Raw genomic sequence first — 26,044 nt, 5'->3', positions numbered from 1 at the left:
CACTCTCTCCCAATCCTTGTGAGTTGGTTTCCCAAAGGCCAGAAGAAAATATAGTGTACATGCCATAACTTTTGAAATCGTGGGTGTGTTTTATGTGGTGGCAGACTTAAAAATACGTATATGCAACCCCCCCAAAAAAATTGCATGAGCTAATTAACAATAAATGCGTTTATTTTCAGAATGCTGGATACAATAATGCTCGAACGCAAGAGAAAGCCACCAGCGTTGCGCACATGTACAATCCATGTCTCAGTTGTCTCAAGACTTAAAAATCCTTCTTTAACCTGTCTCCTCCACTTCATCTACACTGATTGAAATGGATTTCACAGGTGACATCAATAAGGGATCATTGCTTTCACCTGGATTTACCTGGTCAATCTGTGTCATGGAAAGACCAGGTGTTCATGTTTTGTAAACTCAGTGTACGTGTGTAATATTATCACATCTGACATTAACTTAATTACTGTTTAAAGATTTGCATTTAACTTGTTGATAATGTAAAAAAAATGCACTACTAATTGCCATTCTATTATATCAAAGAAACCATAATTAAATGTACTGATGTCAATTATTATGTTATTATTCAAATTAGATTTTAGTCATGAATCTAGGCTAAAGCGATTGCTAACTCTAAAGGATATCACATTCTGTTTGTATAGTGAAAGGATGTTATCGTACATTATGACACGTTCACTGTGCTCTCGCATACCCATTGATTAGTTTATGAGCAGGGCTTGTCACTCCATGACTGAATAGATCCAAAGTAGGGTGAATTATTGAAACTGTTAAATACCACACAATCCTCACTACCCAGATTAATATCTGGCTGTCCTTGTCTCCAGAACCTACGAACCAACAAGTTAAGAGGAAGATTATATTAAGTCTTCAGCATTTAGTAGAAGATCCAAGAATCTACACAATCCATTTGTATTTTTAAAGAGGTAATAACAGCTAGACTTGAATCACCTCCAACTGACAGGACAGCATCCTGCAGAAGGAAAGCATATCTGTCAATACAGTCATATAACTTCAATAAATCATAATACTTTTTTCACATCAACTCAAATTCAAACTCAAGTTCATTCTGAGATCTTTCTTTCCAAGCTCTGCCATTGTCCTTTGTAACTGGTATTTCCCTTCAGCCAAGGTGTTAAAATGGGCCTGTAACTGGTCCCTGTCTTTATTCAAGACGTTGAAAGAAGTCTCCAGCTGGTCTCTCTCCTTAGTCAGGTTTTCGTAACTAGTTCTTCCTTCTCTGAAGTATGGTTGGCAGTTAGAAGAGAAAGACTTCTGGACAGTTGATTGTTGTCATCGCCATCTGTGATGGAACAGAGAACAAATTGATCATATTATGTTTCTTTACACACAGAAAAACCCTACCACCTGTGAATGTTGAATACTCACAGTGTACAGAGAGACATATATATTATTTTTTTCACCTTTATTTAACCAGGTAGGCCAGTTGAGAACAAGTTCTCATTTACATCTGCGACCTGGCCAAGATAAAGCAAAGCAATGCGACACAAACAACAACACATGGAATAAACAAACATACAGTCAATAATACAATAGAAAAGTCTATATACAGTGTGTGCAAATGAGGTAAGATAAGGGAGGTAAGGCAATAAATAGGCCATAGTGGCGAAATAATTACAATTTAGCAATTAAACACTGGAGTGATAGATGTGCAGAAGATGAATGTGCAAGTAGAGATACCGGGGTGCAAAGGAGCAAAAAATAAATAACAGTATGGGGATGAGGTAGTTGGATGGGCTATTTACAGGTGCAGTGATCTGTGAGCTGGTGCTTAAAGTTAGAGAGGGATATATGAGTCTCCAGGTTCAGTGATTTTCGCAATTCGTTCCAGTCATTGGCTGCAGAGAACTGGAAGGAAAGGCGGCCAAAGTAGGATTTGGCTTTGGAGGTGACCAGTGAAATATACCTGCTGGAGCGTGTGCTATGGGTGGGTTCTGTTATGGTGACCAGTGAGCTGAGATAAGGCGGGGCTTTACCTAGCAAAGACTTATAGATGACCTGGAGCCAGTGGGTTTGGCGATGAATATGAAGCCAGGGCCAGCCAACGAGGGCATACAGGTCGCAGTGGTGGGTAGTATATGGGGCTTTGGTGACAAAACGGATGGCACTGTGATAGACTGCATCCAATTTGCTGAGTAGAGTTTTGGAGGCTATTCTGTAAATGACATCGCTGAAGTCAAGGATCAGTAGTATAGTCAGTTTTACGAGGGTATGTTTGGCAGCATGAGTGAAGGATGCTTTGTTGCGAAATAGGAAGCTGATTCTAGATTTAATTTTGGATTGGAGATGCTTAATGTGAGTCTGGAATAAGAGTTTACCTAGGTATTTGTAGTTGTCCACATATTCTAAGTCAGAACCGTCCAGAGTAGTGATGCTGGACAGGCGGGCAGGTGCGGGCAGCGATCGGTTGAAGAGCATGCATTTAGTTTTACTTGCATTTAAGAGCAGTTGGAGGCCACGGAAGGAGATTTGTATGGCATTGAAACTCATCTGTAGGTTAGTTAACACAGTATCCAAAGAAGGGTCAGAGGTATACAGAATGGTGTCGTCTGTGTAGAGGTGGATCAGAGAATCACCAGCAGCAAGAGCGACATCATTGATATATACAGAGAAAAGAGTCAGCCCGAGAATTGAACACTGTGGCACCTCCATAGAGACTGCCAGAGGTCCGGACAACAGGCCCTCCGATTTGACACACTGAACTCTGTCTGAGAAATAGTTGGTGAACCAGGCGAGGCAGTCATTTGAGAAACCAAGGCTGTTGAGTCTGCCGATAAGAATGTGGTCTTGTGACTGCGGTCAGCAAGATAACACACAGCAGTCCCAGAGAAACTGATGCCAGTCTGTAAGGCTGACAGTTCTGATTCCCAAGTTTCAGTCCTGCAGGTGTAGAGGAACAAATATAATATACACCTGACTTAGTCCTACTGTATCTATCTTAGTCTTTCCAGCTGACCAGTTTCTCCCTCATAAACCAATGCTGTTCTGATACCAAGAGGAACTGATGCTGTGGTCTTCAACCACACACAGACAGACAGTAACAGCAATTCTGTCCTCTACTACCATTTCCATGAAATAATTTGGTTCCAATTCAAAAGGAATTTGTTTTGTGTGAAATGTGTCATTACTACATAGAAAGAAAACATATGATGATTTTGAACATGATTCTGATTGATTTATTGATTTATAAAACATGTCAGCGTTTGCAGCGTTTCATACATACTTATTACAGGTGTTAATATTATACATGCCTTTAGTATTAGCAGTGTGTTAGTGTTAGTAATATGTCTCCTCCATGTCCCCTCCATATGTAGTACATCTTTCATTTGAGTACACAGATATTTCCATTTATATCCAACAGCAATGTGTTTCACTTTCTCAGTGCAATGTGTTGACCTCTGTGTTGATAAAATATCCCTATGTCCTCGTCGCAGTTTTTTATAGTGTCTGATGTGTTTAGGTTGTCTGTTTTGCATAGAATATTTCCATGATTAGATGTTCACCTGCCCAGGGACTACAGATGGAAAATAGGTCTTAGCTAAATCTGGTGTGACTCATCATTTCTCAGTATCTCTCAGATGTATGTTTTTGTCCCGCAAAGTAAACGTAATAAATAAATAAAGATCTGTTTAAGAATCTGTTAACACACTTGCTTGTTCCAGCCTGTGGACTCTGGTGTAAAGTCTCACAACCAGCAGCCAGATCATCACAGCCTTTCACACTGACCTCGTCTACATTGTTATAGACGTCCCCTTCTTTCTCCATATCTCAATGATAACAACTGGTGTATAATGTATACGGTGTAACTCTATGGTCTCTATCACTCTCTCCCTCTTTGTCTTCTGTCTCACTGATGCTCTGAGAATGAATTCATTCCACAGTCCCAATTGAAATGAGGTGAAAAACGTGTGTATGCACTCTATGTATGAGAGAGAGAGAGAGAGAGGTTTCTTTTCCCCAATATTCATGTAAATAAACATAATTGTATTTTTGTTTAATTGAGGTGAGTAAAATACTGGACAATTTGTAGATTTTATTCAGAATAGCCACACAAATGGAGGGGCTCAAGCCTGGGATCCGTAGGGAAAATGGTCAAGAATGGTCAGTGGCTAGGTCGCTGGCCTGAATCAACACCTACACCTGTACTGTACAGTACAGTGTGCACACACTCTCCTCCAATCCCATGAGTAGATTATCCCACAGTTACCAGAGGAATTGAATTGGTCCCATGTTTGCATTGCTAAAGCACAAAGCTCTGTTTCACTTCATTATAGTTATTGATAGAATATGTCATTTGATTAAGTGACATTATTATATTAAACATCTTGACTCTGAGTGCGTGTTATTTTGACAACACAACACAGATTTCTAAAAAAGCATATGAACAAAGGTCAAATGATTAATACTTTTATTGTCAGTTTGCACGATACAATAAATGAAAAGATGGCTGATCTTTTAGCTTCTAAAATGTTTATTTGTAAAATCATTCCATCTGACAAAGAAATTATCAGTTTAAAGCAGCTGTCTTGTTCACAGTGGAAGCCACTGTTGTATGGATAGATTATGACTGAACCTACATGTTGCATCAGCTTCCAATTTAGTTGCATTCTCATATTACAACACAATCAATTCTCTTAAGCAATCTGAAGTAATTCTAGCTACTACTGTAATGTTCTGCGCTTTGACCTTCTATATGCCTTTCTAGTCAGTAGAGGGCGCACGTTAGTCATAGTTAACTGGAATGTTTTGTCAAGATTCATTTTAATTGTCTCTACAATTTGTGCTACTAATGAAATGCAGGAGAAATGAACCTTTATGTCGAAAAATAAATCTAAACGCTTTTGCAAATTCAAAAGGGAGTTCAGATGATCTGAAACATATGCCAAAACAGCCGATTTGAAGAATTAACGTCTGACGTAGATTCAATGTTAGCTTTCGTTAATTTTAATCGTTAGCTAATTAGCGGGACTTTTTTAACATGTGTTATGGGTCATCTGTTTTCCTGCCAGGACTTGTCAGCATGAATTTGTAGGAGATGCTTAGTTCTGTAACAATGGAATTCAGATATTCTCCTGTGGGCAGATGCCATCACGATGTGTAGGCCTATTAGGACGACACGTTAGGTGTGTAGTTGCATACCCAATGGGTAAGCAATGAGCAAGGCTGGTCATTCCATGATTGTATAATTCCCAGGTTATCGCTGAAGCTGTTGAAGACTGCACAGTTCTCACCCTCCTGGGCATTATTTGGCTCTCCTATTCTCCAGAACCTAAGAACCAACCAGTTCAGTTAACAGTCAACCCAGGAAGAATAACAAGTGATTATTGGTTACTCTGCCTGCTCCATTGTAATTGACATGTTACTCTGCATTTCACTCACTGTGTTGTGGTTGGTGTTGGTGTTGTTCCATCTACCCACTTCCAGATCCCTTCCTTCTCTGAGTCAGTCAGACCAATCCAGAAATGCATTTTTTCCCCCAATGTGTTTAGAAAATGCTGCATACAAGAAAAGCAGTAAATGTAGTCTCTCTCTCTTTTTCTCTCGCTATTGCTCTCTCTCTATCTCTCGCTCTCTCTCTCGCTCTCTATCTCTCTCGCTCTCTCTCATGTACCCACGTACACACCTGTTCCTCTCTGCTGTTTATGATCAACAGGTCTCCTCCTCTCTCTCTGCAGTCTTGTCTGCTCTCACTCCAAGTTTTACTGTTATTAGAGAAGTAATAACAGCTACATCTGAGTCTCCTCCAACCATCAGGACAGGGTCCTATAGAAAGAGGATGAATACAGCTAATTCAGCTATACAGACCAGTTATTATATACTATAATTATATAATACAGAACAATTGCTATTGATCATTATATCATCCCCTACATTCACATTCTTACAACATCATATTTACCAAGCTCGGATATCTTCTTCTCCTGCTCTGAAACTGTTCTCTGCAGCTGGAATTTCTCCTCGGTCAGGTTGTTGTATGAAGTCTGGAGTCTGGACAGTGCGTAATACTGTTCATCATCTGTGATTGAAAAGAGAAGAGAGCACACACCAACAATCTTTTTTTGGCTCACTCGTTCTTGCACACACATTTGCAAACACACACATAAATACACATGCAGGTACATGCGAGTTGAACACTCACAGTGCACAGAGAGGCTTATGACTGTAATCAGTAAGACAACACACAGCAGGCCCAGAGAAACTGTAGCCATCCTCCAAGGCTGAGATTTCTGATTCACATGCTTCAGTCCTGCAGATGTAGAGAAACAAGTGGTTACATACACCTCACAAACCAATGCTGTTATACCAAGAGGAACTGGGTCTTGTGGTGTTCAACCAGAAATCAAATGTATTTCTGTCCTCCTCTACTATCACTTCCATCCAAATTATATATAAACATTTAAAAAAAATAATGCTTGAAACAAGTCCCTCTAAAAATTAGGAACCTTTCCACGAATTGCCTCACTGTTTCTCATTAATGATGATAATAAACCTCTTGATATTGATGTTGTAACCAGAGAACTTCTTTAAAGCTGCTTTGATCCTTAGGCCCACTGAACACATCTGCTATTTTTGCTGATCCCCAGCTGAATGGAGATGACCTTGTTGCATAACACGGGGGACCATTTATCATACTGATTTAAATGACTATTTGGCCCATGTGGAGAATATTCTGAGGTGTCGGGATCTGGGACTTTCATCCTCACTCGGATGTATTTAAATACCTTTAGTTTGGAGTGTACTCATATCAAAACGTACTTCTCAGTCATTATTGTCTGTAAACACACTTACTTGTTCCAGCCTGTTGGACTCTGGTGTAAAGTCTCGTAACCTGCAGCCAGATCATCACAGTCTTTCACACTGATCTCCTCAACATCGGCATAGATGTCCTCTTCTATCTCCATATCTCAATGATGATGATACCTGGTACTGTGTGTATAGTCTCTGTTGCTCTGTCTCTGTCTTTGTATGCTGTCTGTCTCATCGATGCTCTGAATGTCCTTACAGTCCAAATTGCAATGAAGGGAAATAAATGTGTATACACTCTATGTGTGTGTGTGTGTATTTGTGAGAGACAGAGACAGAGAGAGAGATAGGTGGGGGTGGGGGCTCTGTTCCCCAACATCCATATAAAGATACACAACAATATTCAATGGGGAATAAAATACCATAACAGTTGTATTTTCTCTTTGCTTTAAAACAATTTATAATATGTATCACATGGACAGAGAAATTATGCCTGCAATGTACAATACAATTCAAACATTTCTGTTCTGTTAGCTTTCAAAATATGTCTTTAATGTTATCCACAAATTGAACACATTGAGGCACTTGCCTTGTTCACAGTTTACTGTTAGATGTTTAGATTAGATTTGACCCTGCATGTCAATTCACTACATTAGCTTTCAGGTTAGAGTTTCACATTCATAATACTATGGTTCTTCAAAAGTAATTCTATATTATATAAATTAAATCATTACAAATCATAACTAATGTTGTAATAGATTTAAATTACACTTCAACAATAATCTGTGATAATACAATTGCTAACTCAAAAGGGAAATCAGATATTATTCTCCTGTTGTGGATGGATTTGTTATGTTATGACACTTTAGGTCTGCTCTCACATACCCATTGGGTACTCACTGAACAAGGCTGGTCATTCCATGACTGAATAATTTCCCAGTCCCAAGACAGATCAATAAACCTGTTGAATACAACACAATCCTCCTCCCCATCAGCGTTATTTTGCTCTCATCTGCTCCAGAACCTAAGAACCAGTTCAGCAGAACATGATATCAACATGATATTAATTTAAGAAACAATACGCTTCAAAAATAAACTACAAGAAGTAAATATTACTCATGTTGTTGTTGATGTTGTTCCATCCACCCATTTCCAGAACCCTTCCATCTCTGAGTCAGTCAGACCAATCCAGAAGTGCACATCTTTTCCCATTTTGTTTAGAAACACCTGGAAATAACATAGTTGGTATGTTTAGTCTGTCTGTCTGTCTGTGTGTCTCTCCCTCTCTGTTTCTCTCTCTCATTCGTTATTTCCCCCTTTGTTTCTGCTCCTCCGCTCTCTCACCTGTTCCTCTCTGCTGTTTATGATCACCAGGTCTGCTCCTCCCCTTATACAGTCGGCTGTTGAAAGGTAATAACAGCTACAGTACCAGTCAAAAGTTTGGACACACCTACTCATTCCGAGGTTTTTCTTTATTTTTACTATTTTCTACATTGTAGAATAATGGTGAAGACATCACAACTATGAAATAACACATTTGGAACCATATAGTAACCAAAAAAGTGTTAAACAAATCAAAATACATGTTATATTTTAGTTTCTTCAAAGTAGCCATCCTTTGCCTTGATGGCAGCTTTGCACACTTCTTGAGCTCCTGTTCCTCTTATAGAATATTTGCTCAAAAGTATTGTGGAGCTCCTGCACCACAGTATCAGCACCCAAAATGAGTACCGTTACCGATTTCAGTCTAAGTCAAGCACTGCACATACATACACTCACAGACAGACACGTTAAAGTTAGTACCTTATTTATGGTGACTACTTTCTGAAGATGTGGTGACTAGTCTGCGACTGTGACAGACAGTCGCAGACATGACTGATTGTTGCCTAAGTAAGAGGTGAGAGGGAGGGACTGCCATGCAAGAGTTCTTCAGGCTGAGGAAACCAAACTCAAACATTGTCATAAGAACTCTGCTGGGGTCTATGTGTGTTTTCATGTCTGCATTAGCTTTACTGTAGATTACTGTGAGTGCACAATAATGTTTTATGTAACTTTGAAGGCAAGATTAAAATGTAGGTCAATGGACCTTGCACCTAGTCACACACAATAATAAATCGCATGCATATGCATGCGGTATGATAATAAAACAATGATAGCCGAATTACTTGATCTAAAGTGCAGAAGTATGAAAAATAATATTGTTACAATGGGAATAAAGGAGGATGAAAACGAAAACTATCAGTCAAAGGAGGAAAAAGTCGTCAATGAAACGTCAACTCAAGATGACGGACGAACAGGTGGAAACAATTTATTTACAAAAAGCTCACTGTTTCGGTGGCTGAGCAGAGGGAAGGCCCCGTCTGATCGTAGCTATGCTGACCCACTACAAAATGAAAATTGTCTTGTTACAACAAGGTAGGGAATTGAAGAACACCCTATTCTCTATTAATGAACAATTTCCTCAAGAAATAGTGCCCTGTAGCCCACTTTCAAAAGGCTCCAAGCAGAGAAGCAGATTAAAAATATATATATATTTAACCTTTATTTAACCAGATAGGCCAGTTGAGAACATTAACATTTACAAGTGTGACCTGGCCAAGATAAAGCAAACCAGTGCGACACAAACAATAACACAGAGTTATACATGGAATAAACAAACATACAGTCAATAACACAATAGGGGGGGAAAATATATGTACAGTGTGTGCAAATGAGGTAAGATTAGGGAGGTAAGGCAATAAATAGGCCTTAGTGGCGAAGTAATTACAATTTAGCAATTAAACACTGGAGTGATAGATGTGCAGAAGAGGAATGTGCAAGTAGAGATACTGGGGTGCAAAGGGAAAAAATATATATATATGGGGATGAGGTAGATGGATGGGCTATTTACAGATGGGCTATGTACAGGTGCAGTGATCTGTGAGCTGCTCTGACAGCTGATGCTTAAAGTTGGTAAGGGAGATATGAGTCTCCAGCTTCAGTGATTTTTGCAATTCGTTCCAGTCATTGGCAGCAGAGAACTGGAAGGAAAGGGAGGAATTGGCATTGGGGGTGCCCAGTGAAATATACCTGCTAGGGCACGTGCTACGGGTGGATGCTGTTATGGTGACCAGTGAGCTGAAATAAGGCGGGGCTTTACCTAGCAAAGACTTATAGATGACCTGGAGCCAGTGGGTTTGGCGATGAATATGTTGCGTGGACCAGCCAACGAGAGCATACAGGTCGCAGTGGTGGGTAGTATATGGGGCTTTGGTGACAAAACGGATGGCACTGTGATAGACTGCATCCAATTTGCTGAGTAGAGTGTTGGAGGATATTTTATAAATGACATCACCGAAGTCAAGGATCAGTAGGATAGTCAGTTTTAAGAGGGTATGTTTGGCAGCATGAGTGAAGGATGCTTTGTTGCGAAATAGAAAGCCGATTCTAGATTTAATTTTGGATTGGAGATGCTTAATGTGAGTCTGGAAGGAGAGTTTACAGTCTAACCAGACACCTAGGTATTTGTAAATGTCCACATATTGTAAATCAGCACCGTCCAGAGTAGTGATGCTGGACGGGCAGGCAGGTGCGGGCAGCGATCGGTTGAAGAGCATGCATTTAGTTTAGAATTTAGCATTTAGATTTAGCATTTGGAATGTTCGTCTAGTGGTCGATAAATTATATGTAAACAACCAAATGTTCAAGAACTCGAAGAGTACAACGTGGCTGTGAGCGATAGCTACCTCCTGTTGAAGTAGTCGCCGATGCATATTTACACAGTATAAATATGGATTAATTTGTTTTTTTACAAAAACTTTTTTTTTGCATGAACAACTTTTTTTATTTATGTTTTTATTCATGCAGTATGGAACCGTGGGCTATGTGGACTTAAAATATGTTTGGATTCATGGTAATGGAGAATGGGTATGAGGAACTTTGAATTTTTCTATTCAGGCAATATGGAACTTTGGACTTTATGGATGTAATATCAGGGGTTGGCGCCCTCCCCCTTGGGTTGTGCCGTGGCGGAGATCTTTGTGGGCTATACTCGGCCTTGTCTCAGGATGGTAAGTTGGTGGTTGAAATATCCCTCTAGTGGTGTGGGGGCTGTGCTTTGGCAAAGTGGGTGGGGTTATATCCTGCCTGTTTGGCCCTGTCCGGGGGTATCATCGGATGGGGCCACAGTGTCTCCTTGGAGTAGTTTATGTGTCAGGGGGCTAGGGTCAGTCTGTTATATCTGGAGTACTTCTCCTGTCTTATCCGGTGTCCTGTGTGAATTTAAGTATGCTCTCTCTAATTCTCTCTTTCTCTCTCTCGGAGGACCTGAGCCCTAGGACCATGCCTCAGGACTACCTGGCATGATGACTCCTTGCTGTCTCCAGTCCACCTGGCCGTGCTGCTGCTCCAGTTTCAACTGTTCTGCCTGCGGCTATGGAACCCTGACCTGTTCACCGGACGTGCTACCTGTCCCAGACCTGCTGTTTTAAACTCTCTAGAGACAGCAGGAGCGGTAGAGATACTCTCAATGATCGGCTATGAAAAGCCAACTGACATTTACTCCTGAGGTTCTGACTTGTTGCACCCTCGACAACTACTGTGATTATTATTATTTGACCATGCTGGTCATTTATGAACATTTGAACATCTTGGCCATGTTCTGTTATAATCTCCACCCGGCACAGCCAGAAGAGGATTGGCCACCCCTCATAGCCTGGTTCCTCTCTAGGTTTCTTCCTAGGTTTTGGCCTTTCTAGGGAGTTTTTCCTAGCCACCGTGCTTCTACACCTGCATTGCTTGCTGTTTGGGGTTTTAGGCTGGGTTTCTGTACAGCACTTTGAGATATCAGCTGATGTAAGAAGGGCTATATAAATACATTTGATTTGATTTTGATTTAGGGGAAGGCAAGGATGGGTAAGGCTGACTTTTTTTTCTTCATGATTTTTTATGTATTTAATTTGAAGATTGTACATTAGAAATACCAACTTAGTCTTTTTTTGTTTAATATGATATGTCAAAATTGTAGAGGTCGAGTATATTACGACATAAAAGCTGTTCTATAGTGCGGCCCTTGTTCGCCGTGTGAATCCGAACGATTAGCTTTTTAGATAAAACTTAACAAATATGAATAGATGTATTATAGGGCTAGGATAAAGGATTATATCATTTAAAACCTGCCTAGGTTCTCTTTTGGAATAGGCCTAGACGATCCTAAAATAATTTGTATTGCCCTATAAAATAAATCTCAACATAAAAATGTAAAGGATGATTATTCTTCTGATACACACCGGCAAATGGATAGATTAGGTATTGTCAACAGGGTTGATGTCTCTACTGTGTGGCAGGCTGGTTAACACTGGGATACATTGATTCAAGTTAACGGTAGAACTAATACAATAATTGGCTTATGGAAGCACTTCTCTAAGCGAGAGAAATGTATATTATATATTTCTATGTAAGCTATTTATCCTACCTTTTATATTCTTGATCCTAATGATATAGGCCTAGGTGTAAAACAGCCGAGGTGAAAGAGCAACAACCCTGGAATAAAAAACTTAATGTGTATGGGTGGAGAGAGGGTTGGATTTACAGGTTTACTCGCTCTGGATTGCCAGTACTGCATGTGTTCTTGGCTGTCGTGCTGTGGCTGTGTCGGAATCGATCGTGAGTTGAACTTGGGTATGCCTTCCCGTAAGGGAGTGCCCGGGGTTGGCTTGCGGTCGGCTCTGGCACCACCATGGCGCGATACAACAGGAACACAACAGGATATAATGTGATGCCTAAGACGAATTTTTACTTGCAGTCATTTGCGGCAGTTAGAATCTATGTGCCTTTTTCCTTTTTCGTTTTTTTTTGTCGGAATATAACAGGATATAATGAAGACTAGATGAAATATTTCTTGCATGTAATGGACATAAAAAAGGACTCGTCTTGCGTTGCGATATCTTTAGGTTGTTTTCTCTTAATTTGTTAAATTATTTTCGAACAATTGAATCCAATGAACTGAGCAGGCTGGGCTGACATGCTTATAGCCTTGCTCGGCCTTTCAAATATGAGCATGCATGTACAAGATTGTGCTGTTATTATTTATATTAATATTATCTATTATTATTACTCTTTTTTTTCGGACTGTTTTCCATGTTGTTTGGTTAGTTCTCTTAAGCATCCTCATAGATAATTATGTTATCATGGGACTGCCCATATTTCCCTCTGGCCAACGTCATTTGGCGGCCAAGGGTTTGCCTTAGGACGCAAAGGTGTGTCATGAGTCAGTGAGATGGTCTGATGGTCTAAGTGACAACAGACCTAGATATGGGGGGAGGCTTTAGTGGGTGGAATGTTAGGACAATTGGAGGTTTACAAAGTTGCAGCTACAGTACGATTAACAGTGCAAATTATTATGGTACAGCTATATGGACACTTAATCATCATGGTGCTTTTTAATGGTAAGTTTACAAACATGGGTTGTGGTAAGTATAATTGAAACTTGGTTGTCATTATGTGGGGATATAAGTATAGCAAGTTATAATTGTAATGGCTTAGCAGATCATACAAAAAGGAGATCCATTTTTAAATGGCTAAAAGAAAAAGACTATAATAAATATTGTTTACAGGAAACTCATTCTACAAATATAGATGAGGTTGGGTGGGAAAAGGATTGGGAGGGAGAAATATATTTTTGTCATGGGCAAAAAAAACTCAAAAGGGATGATTATACTAATTAATACAAATTTTGATCTCATTGTGCAAACAGATGGATTATTTAAATATGCTATTGGACCAAAAACAGACCTGGCTAATTAATGTATATGGGCCAAATAATGATGATCAACACTTTTTCGAAAGTATATATAAAAATCTATTGAGCTCACAAGCAACGAAATAATCTATTACTATGGTGGGAGATTATAATGTGGTTTTAAGTACCTCAATGGATCGTGAAGGAAATCATTCTACAAACCATCCCCATCAAGCACTTAAGGAGATCACAAAGATCATGGATACATTAGAACTAGTGAATATATGGAGGTTGAAAAACCCTGACCTAGTGAGATATACATGGAGGAGATTTAATCAAGCTAGCAGTCTTCATTACTTCCTGGTCTCGTTCTTGCTGGCATCAAAAGTTTAAAAAGTATTAATAGGAGACCGAATGCGATCAGACCACCATCTAATTGGCCTCCATATAACTCTTAGAGAATTTCCACGTGGACGGGGATACTGGAAATGTAATCAAAGTCTATTGGATGACAATTTGTTCTTAACTAAGACAAAATAGATCATAAATGACTTTTTTTTGTATAATTGTTTTTGTATAATATAGGTACCGCAATAAGGTACCTGTCACGCCCTGGCCTTAGTTATCTTTGTTCTCTTTATTATTTTGGTTAGGTCAGGGTGTGACGAGGGTGGTTTGTGTGTTTTTGTCTCGTCTAGGGTGTTTGTACTGTCTAGGGGGGTTTTGTAGAGTTATGGGGTTGTGTTCATTATAGGTGTTTATGTAAGTCTATGGTTGCCTAAATTGGTTCTCAATTAGAGGCAGGTGTTTATCGTTGTCTCTGATTGGGAACGATATTTAGGCAGCCATGTTCTTTGGGTATTTTGTGGGTGATTGTTTCCTGTGTCAGTGTTTGTGCCACACGGGACTGTTACGGTTTGTTTACATTTATTGTTTTGTATTGGTGTTCATAGTTCAGTTTTCTATATTAAAACATGGATACCTTCCACGCTGCGTATTGGTCCGATCCTTGTTACACCTCTTCAGAGGAAGAAGAGGATGACAGCCGTGACAGTACCCTTATTGTATGGGACATTTTCAAATGTACTTTTAGAGGCCATTCAATACAATACTCATCATTAAAACAAAAACAGTTTAGGTCAAAAGACATTAGACTAATAAAGGAAATAGAGGAAGTAACATCACAGGTAGATGGTCATGGAAACTGTACTATAGAGGCACAAAATAGGTTAGAGAAAAAACAAAAATAAATGGAGGTACTTATTCAAGAATGATCAAGTGTAATGTATTACAAAAATAAAGCCAATTGGATGGAAAATTGTGAAAAATGCACAACATTTTTCTTGAATCTTCAAAATAGAAATTCTACCAAAAATAATTTACAGAAACTCGTTTCAAATGGAGTTATCCATGATTCACCAAATTATATTTTGAAAGAGGAAGCAAAATATTTCATTAATTCAGATGAAGGAAAGGAGACTATTGAGATTCAACAACTGTTTGACCCAGCGTGCACTGACCCTCAAAACGCCCACACATGAATTGGTCAATATCGCCCACACTCACTCTCTCCCAATCCTTGGGAGTTTGTTTCCCCAATGCCAGAAAAAAATATAGTGTACATGCCATAACTTATTAGTATAACTTTAAAAGTATTGGGTGTGTTTTATATGGTGACAGACTTACAAATACGTACAGTTGAGGTCGGAAGTTTACATACACTTAGGTTGGAGTCATTAAAACTAATTTTTCAACCACTCCACGCATTTCTTGTTAACAAATTATAGTTTTGGCAAGTCGGTTAGGACATCTACTTTGTGCATGACACAAGTAATTTTTCCAACAGTTGTTTACAGTCAGATTATTTCACTTATAATTCACTGTATTACAATTCCAGTGGGTCAGAAGTTTACATACGCTAAGTTGACTGCCTTTAAACAGCTTGTAAAATTCCAGAAAATGATGTAATGGCTTTAGAAGCTTCTGATAGACCAATTGACATCATTTGAGTCAATTGGAGGTGTACCTGTGGATGTATTTCAAGGCCTAACTTCAAACTCAGTGCCTCTTTGCTTGACATTGTCACGCTCGTCGAAAGGATTGGACCAAGGCGCAGCGTGCGTAGAGTTCCACATATTTTAATAAATTGAAACTCCCCAAACAATACAATAAAGCACAAGAACAAACGAAACGTGAAGCTACTGGTGTGCACACAGGCAACTATCTGTAGACAAGATCCCACGAATTACAAAGAGGAAATGGCTGCCTAAATATGATCCCCAATCAGAGACAACGATAAACAGCTGTCTCTGATTGGAAACCATACCAGGCCAACATAAACCATTAAACACCTAGATGACCCACCCTAGTCACTATCACGACCCAACCAACAGGGAATAAACAGCTCTCTATGGTCAGGGCGTGACAGACATCTTGGGAAAAATGAAAGAAATCAGCCAAGACCTCAGAAAAATAATTGTAGACCTCCACAAGTCTGGTTCATCCTTGGAAGGAATTTGCAAACGCCTGAAGGTACCACGTTCATCTGTACAAACAATAGTACGCAAGTATAAATACCATGGGACCACGCAGCGGTCATACAGCTGTCACGTCCTGACCATAGGAAGCCTTTATTTTCTATGGTAGAGTAGGTCAGGGCGTGATTAAGGATTTAGTCTAGTTTATATTTTCTATGTGGGGCAGAATATCCCATCAAAACAGGACCAAGCAGCGTGCCCAGGAGAAGAAGACATTCTGGACTTGGGAGGAAATTATGGCTGGAGACGAAAGCCTTCTGTGGAAGCAGACGCAAGCGGTGAGGGAAGGACAGCGACGACGCCAGGGTTCGCGGCCACGAAGCAAGCCCAAAAGACAGCCCAAATCTTTTTTGGGGGGGGGGGGGGGGGGCACACGGGGTGGTACACACGGGGTGGTACACGGGGTGGTCGGCGATGCTGAGGGGTGAGTCAGAGACCGAGGAGGAATATTGGGACAGATTGAGCGAGGGGTGGGTGGCGAAAGTTGAGGAGAGTGATGATGGTTTGGTGATGATGGAGAGAGCTGTTGGTTTGGCTGGAGAGGCAAGACAGTCGCCCTGAGGAGCGTGTTAGACGTCCGATGCCACCTGTGTCAGCTCTCCGCACTCGTTTTGAGGAGAGTGTCATCGTTCCGGTAAAATGTGTGCCGGTTCTACGCACCATGTCTCCAGTGCGCCTCCACATACAGGTACTTCCTGTGCCAGCTCCCCGCACTTGCCGTGCGAAGTTTGTCATCTGTCCAGGACACGTTGTGCCAGCTTTACGCTCCAGATCTCTTCTACGCACCGTGTCTCCAGTGCGCCTTCAAAGCCCAGTACGTCCTGTGCCAGCTCCTCGCACTTGCCGGGCGAGGTGTGTCATCGAACCGGTACCATTGATGCCGGCTATACGCACCAGGTCTCCCACCAGGTCTCCCAGGTCTCCCAAGTGCGTCTTCCCAGTCAGGTACGTCCTGTGCCTGCTTCTCGCACTTTCCCTGAAGTGCGTGTCCCCAGTCCAGTACGTCCTGTGCCTCCTCCCCGCACTCGCCCTGAGGTGCGTGTCACCAGCCCGGTGACACCTGTACCGGCCCCATGCATCAGGCCTCCAGTGCGCCTCCCCAGTCCAGTACGTCCTGTGCCTCCTCCCCGCACTCGCCCTGAGGTGCGTGTCACCAGCCCGGTGACACCTGTACCGGCCCCATGCATCAGGCCTCCAGTGCGCCTCCCCAGTCCAGTACGTCCTGTGCCTAATCCTCACGCTCGCCGTGAGGTGCGTGTCACCAGCCCGGTACCACCAGTGCCGGCCCCACGCACCAGGCTTCCTGCGATGATCCCCAGTCCAGAGCTTCCGGTGACAGTTCCCAGTCCAGAGCTTCCGGCGACGGTTCCCAGTCCAGAGCTTCCGGCGACAGTTCCCAGTCCAGAGCTTCCGGCGACGTTTCACAGTCCGGAACCTCCAACGACGGTCCACAGTCCGGAACCTCCAACGACGGTCCACAGTCCGGAACCTCCTGAGATGGTCCGGATACTTCTGAGACGGTCCACGGTCAGGAACCTCCTGAGACGGTCCATGGTCCGGAGCCTCCTGCAACGGTCAAGGGTCCGGAACCTTCTGCTCCATGGCCCGGAGCCTTCCCCTGCACCGATGCCCAGTCTGAGCACGGCGTCCAGTCCCGTTCCAAGGCCAGAGTCTTCCTCTGCGCAGGTGCCCAGTCCAGGCACAGCGTCCAGTCCAGCTCCAAGGTAGGTGCCTTCCTCTGCACCGATGTCCAGTCCGAACATGGCGTCCAGTCCAGCTCCAAGACAGGAGCCTTCTTCTGCACCGAGGTCCAACCCAGGTACAGTGTTCAGCCTGGGTCCATGGCTGGATCCGCGGGATGAGCGGGTTCTTCGGCCCGCACAAGAACCACCACCAAAGATGGGGGATCCGAGAGCTGAGCGGGTTCTTCGTCCTGCCCCAGAGCCACCTCCAATAATGGCAGATCCGCGGGATGAGCGGATACTTCATCCCGCACCAGAGCCGCCACCGACACTAGACACCCCCCCCTAACCCGTGACTAGGGATTTAGTCTAGTTTATATTTTATATGTGGGGTTCTAGTTTGTTTTTTCTATGTTGGTGTTTTGGTGTGATTCCCAATTAGAGGCAGCTGGCTATCGTTGTCTCTAATTGGGGATCACACTTAAGTTACATTTTTTCCACCTGTGTGTTATGGGATATTGTTTATGTTTAGTTGCCTGTTATCACTGCATTGTCGTCACGGTTCGTTTATTCTTTATTTGTTTTGTCTTTGCTTAAGTTTCACTTTATTCATTAAAATTATGTGGAACTCAAAGTATGCTGCGCCTTGGTTCGACATTCATTATTACGAACATCGTGACAACAGCTCAGGAAGAAGACACGTTCTGTCTCCTAGAGATGAACGTACTTTGGTACGAAAAGTGAAAATCAATCCCAGAAAAACATCAAAGGACCTTGTGAAGATGCTGGAGGAAACAGGTACAAAAGTATCTATATCCACAGTAAAAACGAGTCCTATATCGACATAACCTGAAAGCCCGCTCAGTAAAGGAAGAAGCCACTGGCCCAAAACCACCATAAAAAAAGCCAGACTACGGTTTGCAACTGCACATTGGGACAAAGATCGTACTTTTTGGAGAAATGTCCTCTGGTCTGATGAAACAAAAATAGAACTGTTTGGGCCTCCCAGGTGGCGCAGTGGTCTAGGGCACTGCATCGCAGTGCTAGCTGTGCCACCAGAGACTCTGGGCTCGAGCCCAGGCTCTGTCGCAGCCGGCCGCAACCGGGAGGTCCATGGGGCGATGCACAATTGGCCTAGCGTCGTCCGGGTTAGGGAGGGTTTGGCCGGTAGGGATATCCTTGTCTCATCGCGCACTAGCAACTCCTGTGGCGGGCCGGGCACAGTGCACGCTAACCAGGTCACCAGGTGCACGGTGTTTCCTCCGACACATTGGTGCGGCTGGCTTCCGGGTTGGATGCGTGCTGTGTTAAGAATCAGTGCGGCTTGGTTGGGTTGTGTTTTGGAGGACGCATGGCTTTCGACCATCAACTCTCCCGAACCCGTACGGGAGTTGTAGAGATGAGACAAGATAGTAACTACTAACAATTGGATACCACGAAATTGGGGAGAAAAGGGGGTAAAATTATTATTATTTTTTAAAGAAAAAAATAGAACTGTTTGGTCATAATGACCATCGTTATGTTTGGAAGAAAATGGGGGAGGCTTGCAAGCCGAAGAACATCATCCCAACCGTGAAAAACGGGGATGGCAGCATCATGTTGTGGGGGGGCTTTGCTGCAGGAGGGACTGGTGCACTTCACAAAATAGATGGCATCATGAGGAAGGAAAAGTATGTGGTTATATTGAAGCAACATCTCAAGACATCTGTCAGGAAGTTAAAGCTTGGCCGCAAATGAGTCTTCCAAATGGACAATGAACTCAAGCATACTTCCAAAGTTGTGGCAAAATGGCTTAAGGACAACAAAGTCAAGGTATTGGAGTGGCCATCACAAAGCCCTGACCTCAATCCTATAGAACATTTGTGGGCAGAACTGAAAAAGCGTGTACGAGCAAGGAGGCCTACAAACCTGACTCAGTTACACCAGCTCTGTCAGGTTGAATGGGACAAAATTCACCCAACTTCATTTGGGAAGCATGTGGAAGGTTACCCGAAACATTTGACCCAAGTTAAACAATTTAAAGGCAATGCTACCAAATACTAATTGAGTGTATGTAAACTTCTGACCCACTGGGAATGTGATGAAAGAAATAAAAGCTGAAATAAATCATCCTCTCTACTATTATTCTGACATTTCACATTCTTAAAATAAAGTGGTGATCCTAACTGACCTAAGACAGGGACTTTTTACTTGGATTAAATGTCAGGAATTGTGAAAAACTGAGTTTAAATGTACTTGGCTAAGGTGTATGTAAACTTCCGACTTCAACTGTATGTCAGTTTGATTTCGGAGCATTCAGGATGGTATTTTTGCTGATCCCCAGCTGAATGGAGATGACCTTGTTGCATACCAAGGGGGACCATTTATCATACTGATTTAAATGACTAGTTGGCCCATGTGGAGAATATTCTGAGGTGTTGGCATCTGGGACATTCATCCTCACAGAGCCGTTGTCTGTAAACACACTTACTTGTTCCAGCCTGTTGGACTCTGGTGTAAAGTCTCGTAACCTGCAGCCAGATCATTACAGTCTTTCACATTGGTCTCCTCAACATTGGCATAGATGTCCTCTTCTATGTCCATATCTCAATGATGATGATACCTGGTACTGTGTGTATAGTCTCTGTTTCTCTGTCTCTGTCTTTGTATGCTGTCTGTCTCATCGATGCTCTGAATGTCCTTACAGTCCAAATTGCAATGAGGTGAAATAAATGTGTATACACTCTGTGTGTGTGTGTGTGTGAGAGAGAGAGAAGGCATTCCATGCCATCAAAAGGAACATAAAATTCAACATACCAATTAGGATCTGTCTAAAAATACTTGAATCAGTAATTGAGCTCATTGCCCTTTATGGTTGTGAGGTCTGGGGTCCTGTCACCAACCAATTCACAAAATGGGACAAACACCAAATTGAAACTCTGCATGCAGAATTCTGCAAAAATATCCTCCCTGTACAACGTAGAACATCAAATAATGCATGCAGAGCAGAATTAGGCCGATACCCACTAATTATCAAAATCCAGAAAAGAGCCGTTAAATTCTACAACCACCTAAAAGGAAGCGATTCCCAAGCCTTCCATAACAAAGCCATCACCTACAGAGAGATGAACCTGGAGAAGAGTCCCCTAAGCAAGCTGGTACTGGGGCTCTGTTCACAAACACAAACACACCCCACAGAGCCCCAGGACAGCAGCACAATTAGACCCAAGCAAATCATGAGAAAACAAAAAGATAATTACTTGACACATTGGAAAGAATTAACAAAAAAACAGAGCAAACTAGAATGCTATTTGGCCCTAAACAGAGAGTACACCGTTGTAACGGGTGACGCTCTCCTCATCCTCGGACGAGGTGAGGAGAGAGGGATCTGAAGACCAAAACGCAGGCTTTGGGAAATAAGCCATCTTTTATTTAATAACGATGATGGCAAACACGAAACGAAACAAACACTTTCAAAACTACAAAATAACAAAACGACGTTGACGAGACCTGAACATAAACTTACATAACTAAACATAAACTTACGTACAGGAAACAGACGACATCGAAACGAAAACGAAACAAACAAACGCTACAGTCCCATGTGGTACGAACAGACATACGGACACAGGAGACAATCACCCACAAACAAACAGTGAGAATGCCCTACCTAAATATGACTCTTAATTAGAGGCAAACGCAAACCACCTGCCTCTAATCAAGAGCCATACCAGGCAAACCAAAACCAACATAGAAACAGATAACATAGAATGCCCACCCAACCTCACGTCCTGACCAACTAACACACAAAAACTAACATAAATAGGTCAGGAACGTGACAACCGTGGCAGAATACCTGACCACTGTGACTGACCCAAACTTAAGGAAAGCTTTGACTATGTACAGACTCAGTGAGCATAGCCTTGCTATTGAGGCCGCCGTAGGCAGACATGGCTCTCAAGAGAAGACAGGCTATGTGCACCCTGCCCACAAAATGAGGTGGAAACTGAGCTGCACTTCCTAACCTCCTGCCCAATGTATGACCATATTAGAGACACATATTTCCCTCAGATTACACAGATCCACAAAGAATTCGAAAACAAACCCAATTTTGATAAACTCCCATATCTACTGGGTGAAATTCCACAGTGTGCCATCACAGCAGCAAGATTTGTGACCTGTTGCCACAAGAAAAGGGCAACCAGTGAAGAACAAACACCATTGTAAATACAACCCATATTTATGCTTATTTATTTTCCCTTGTGTACTTTAATTAACCATTTGTACATTGTTACAACACTGTATATATACATAATATGACATGTATAATGTCTTTATTGTTTTGAAACTTCTGTATGTGTAATGTTTACTGTTAATTTTTATTGTTTATTTCACTTTTGTATATTATCTACCTCACTTGCTTTGGCAATGTTAACACGTTTCCCATGCCAATTAAGCCCCTTGAATTGAATAGAGAAAGAGAAAGAGAGAGAGAGAGAGAGAGAGAGAGAGAGAGAGAGAGAGAGAGAGAGAGAGAGAGAGAGAGAGAGAGAGAGAGAGAGAGAGTGTGTGTGCGTGTGGGGGGGCTCTGTTCCCCAACATCCATATAAAGATACACAACAATATTCAATGGGGAATAAAATACCATAACAGTTGTATTTTCACTTTGGTTTAAAATAATTTATAATATGTATCACATGGACAGAGAAATTATGCCTGCAATGTACAATAAAATTAAAACATTTCTGTTCTGTTAGCTTTCAAAATATGTATTTAATATCATCCACTAGGAGCTAAAATGAATTAGTAAGTAGCCTATAATTATCATCCCATCTGATGGCACTTGCCTTGTTCACAGTTCACTGTTAGATGATTAGATTAGATTTGACCCTGCATGTGAATTCACTACATTAGCTTTCAGGTTAAAGTTTCTCATTCATAATACTATGGTTCGTTATAAGCGATTCTATATTATATTAATTCAATCATTACAAATCATAACAACAATCATTACTAATCATAACTAATGTTGTAATAGATTGAAATTACACTTCAACAGTAATCTGTGATAATACAATTGCTAACTCAAAAGGGAAATCAGATATTATTCTCCTATTGTGGATGGATTTGTCATGTTATGACACTTTATTTAGGTCTGCTCTCACATACCCATTGAGTACTCACTGAGCAAGGCTGGTCATTCCATGACTGAATAATTTCCCAGTACCAAGACAGATTAATAAACCTGTTGAATACCACACAATCCTCCTCCCCGTCGGTATTATTTGGCTCTCCTCTTCTCCAGAACCTAAGAACCAGTTCAGCAGAACATGATATCAACATGATATTAATTTAAGAAACAATACGCTTCAAAAATAAACTACAAGAAGTAAATATTACTCACGTTGTTGTTGATGTTGTTCCATCCACCCATTTCCAGAACCCTTCCATCTCTGAGTCAGTCAGACCAATCCAGAAGTGCACATCTTTTCCCATTGTGTTTAGAAACACCTGGAAATAACATAGTTGGTATGTTTAGTCTGTCTGTCTGTCTGTCTGTCTGTCTGTCTGTCTGTTTGCGTGTCTCTCTCTCTGTTTCTCTCTTATTCGTTATGTCCCCCTTTGTTTCTGCTCCTCCGCTCTCTCACCTGTTCCTCTCTGCTGTTTATAATCACCAGGTCTGCTCCTCCCCTTATACAGTCGGCTCTGCTCTCAGTCCAAGTTTTACTCTCTGTTGAAAGGTAATAACAGCTAGATCCGAATCTCCTCCAACCGTCAGGACAGCATCCTGCAGAAAGAAAGCACAGTGATCAATATAGTCAAACGCACAGAAAATAATTTGTCAACATGTCATAATCAGCTCAAATTCACAGTTATTATCATGGAAATGATACTCACCCAGTTCTTCTGATATCTTTTTCTCCTGCTCTGAAATTTTCCTTTGTAACCCATCTCTCTCTCTAGTTAAGTTGATATTATGAGTTTGTGACTGGTCTCTTTCTTTAGCCAAGCTGTTATAACTGATCAGTAACTGGTCTCTCTCCCTCTCCAACTGTTCTTTCTCTTTAGTCAGGTTTTCATAACTAGTCTGAAGCTCTTTCTTCTCTGTGGTGTGGTTGGCTGTTAGGAGATAATGAGTGTAGTCATCGTCATCTGTGACGGAAGAGAGAGCTGTTATCCTTCTGTTGTTAACTTTCTTACACACGCATAACTGCACTCAACCTAAAGTCCAACATGTGAGAATGGAATACTCACATGGCACAGAGAGACCTATGACTGTGGTTAGTAGGAGAACACACAGCAGTCCCAGAGAAACTGTAGCCAGCTTGTAAGGCTGACAGTTTTGATTCTCATGGTTCAGTCCTGCAGGTGTAGAGAAACAAGCGGTTACATACACCTGACCTCGTCCTATCTATTCTATTCTACCTCACAAACCAAGGCTACTCTGATACAATGAGGAATTGATGCTGTGGTCAACAATAATTATGTCTTCCTCAACTCAGTCACACTTTCACATGACTGAAAATAAATTCAAACCAGAGGTACCATGCCCCCTCAGATTTGTCATGTAAAAAAGTATATCATTTAAATTGTACATTTGTTATTGTTGTTTCTCTATGATACTGCTAGCCACCTAGCAATTTTATGAAGTCGGCTTTAGCTAGCCGAGATTGGTTTCCAATCTCCAAACCTCATAACTAGCTACCAAGAAGCCATTTCAGTTAGAGTAGCTAGCTCGTCTAACTAAGCTGGCACGCATGCTGGCAAGGTTGGTAGACTTTAGAAAAATAAGCAATTACTAAATGTACTGAATAAGACTGAAATTCATTTCAATCTTTTACTCAGATTTTAGCAGAGAAGCAGAAAAGCATATTTAGTTTATGAATATTTTTTAAAGAGTCAGGAGAGGAGGATACAGACAGCTCGAGAGGTACGCTTAGATAAGCAGTGATGGGTTCAGATTGCTAAACTTTAAATATTATTAATCATTAGTTATAATAGAGACATGAGGGGTGCCATAGTCTAGGGTCTACACCAGAGGTTATTGGTAGGAGGAAGGGTTATGGTGGGTGCAATGAAGCTTGGAATGTACTGAGTGCAGGGAGAACGATTGCATGTGGCAGGCATTGATAAGAGGGAGTGTCACATCCTGATCTGTTTCACCTGTCCTTGTGATTGTCTCCACCCCCTCCAGGTGTTGATTACTATCCCTGGTGTATTTATCCCTGTGTTTCCTGTCTCTCTGTGCCAGTTTGTCTTGTTTGCCAAGTCAACCAGCGGTTTCCTTGATCCTATTCTTTCCCAGTCTCTTTTGGTTCTAGTCCTCCTGGTTTCGACCCTTGCCTGTCCTGACTCCGAACCTGCCTGCCTGACCACTCTGCCTCTTCTGTCTTCAAGCCTACCTATCCCCTTGTACTGTTTGGACTCAGATCTGGTTACTGAACCCCTGCCTGGCCTGACCTCGAGACTGCCCTTCGTCTGGTACTGTTTTGGACTCCGACCCGGTTTATGAACTCACGCCTGGCCCCGACCTACCTTTTGCCTAGCCCTTGGATTATAATAAATATCGGAGCACAACCATCTGCTTCCTGTGTCTGCATTTGGGTCTCGCCTTGTGTCCTTATAGGGAGAGAGCCGTGGATAAGGGGGCCGAGGTCAGGTCAGGTCACGTTAAAAGAGAAACCGTTTATTGCCCGTATCACTTACTTTCCTGCCTAGCAATAAAGATACAATGTTTAGCGAGAAGGAGGAGACTCTAACCAAAGTGGGGTACATATACCACCAATTCTGTAAACATGTTTTTGTCGGTACAGCTGTTCGATCCTCTGGGATGAATAAACTTGGTTTAAGCTCTCATATTGTCCGTCGAGTTCTTTTTTGCTGGAAATGTGTAAATCAATGAAATATGTCCCTCTAAAGGTTATTCATATTTTCACTGTAGTCTCTTCCCAAGATAGTTTTACCATTTCTACAGCGCATTCCACAGCATCCAGATTCCATCCACCATTCCCTCAGAACTGTCACCTACGTGTGAATCTGCCATGTCTTTGGACTCTTTAGAGCAGCTCTTATTGTAGGTCTGGTTTACACATTCTTATTTATGATCAAAAGAGTGTGTGTGTGACAGTCAAAGTCATAACTCTCAGTAAGAATCCGTAAAACACACTTACTTGTTCCAGCCTGTGGACTCTGGTGTAAAGTCTCATAACCTGCAGCCAGATCATCACAGCCTTTCACACTGATCTCCTCTACATTGGCATAGATGTCCTCTTCTATTTCCATATCTCAATGATGATGATAATAGCGGGTACTGTGTGTATAGTCTGCCGATTTCTTTGTATGCTGTC

General features: G+C 41.7%; 1 pseudogene; it reads right to left on the bottom strand.

Moving 5' to 3' along the window:
• Positions 1 to 679: 679 nt before the first annotated feature.
• LOC129856110 (uncharacterized) lies at positions 680 to 26,044 on the bottom strand (annotated as a pseudogene).

This window comes from Salvelinus fontinalis, chromosome 5, assembly GCF_029448725.1.
Source record: "Salvelinus fontinalis isolate EN_2023a chromosome 5, ASM2944872v1, whole genome shotgun sequence".
Classification (NCBI taxonomy): Eukaryota; Metazoa; Chordata; class Actinopteri; order Salmoniformes; family Salmonidae; genus Salvelinus; species Salvelinus fontinalis.
Note: the sequence above shows the minus strand (reverse complement) of the source record. Positions and strands in the feature narration are given on the sequence as shown.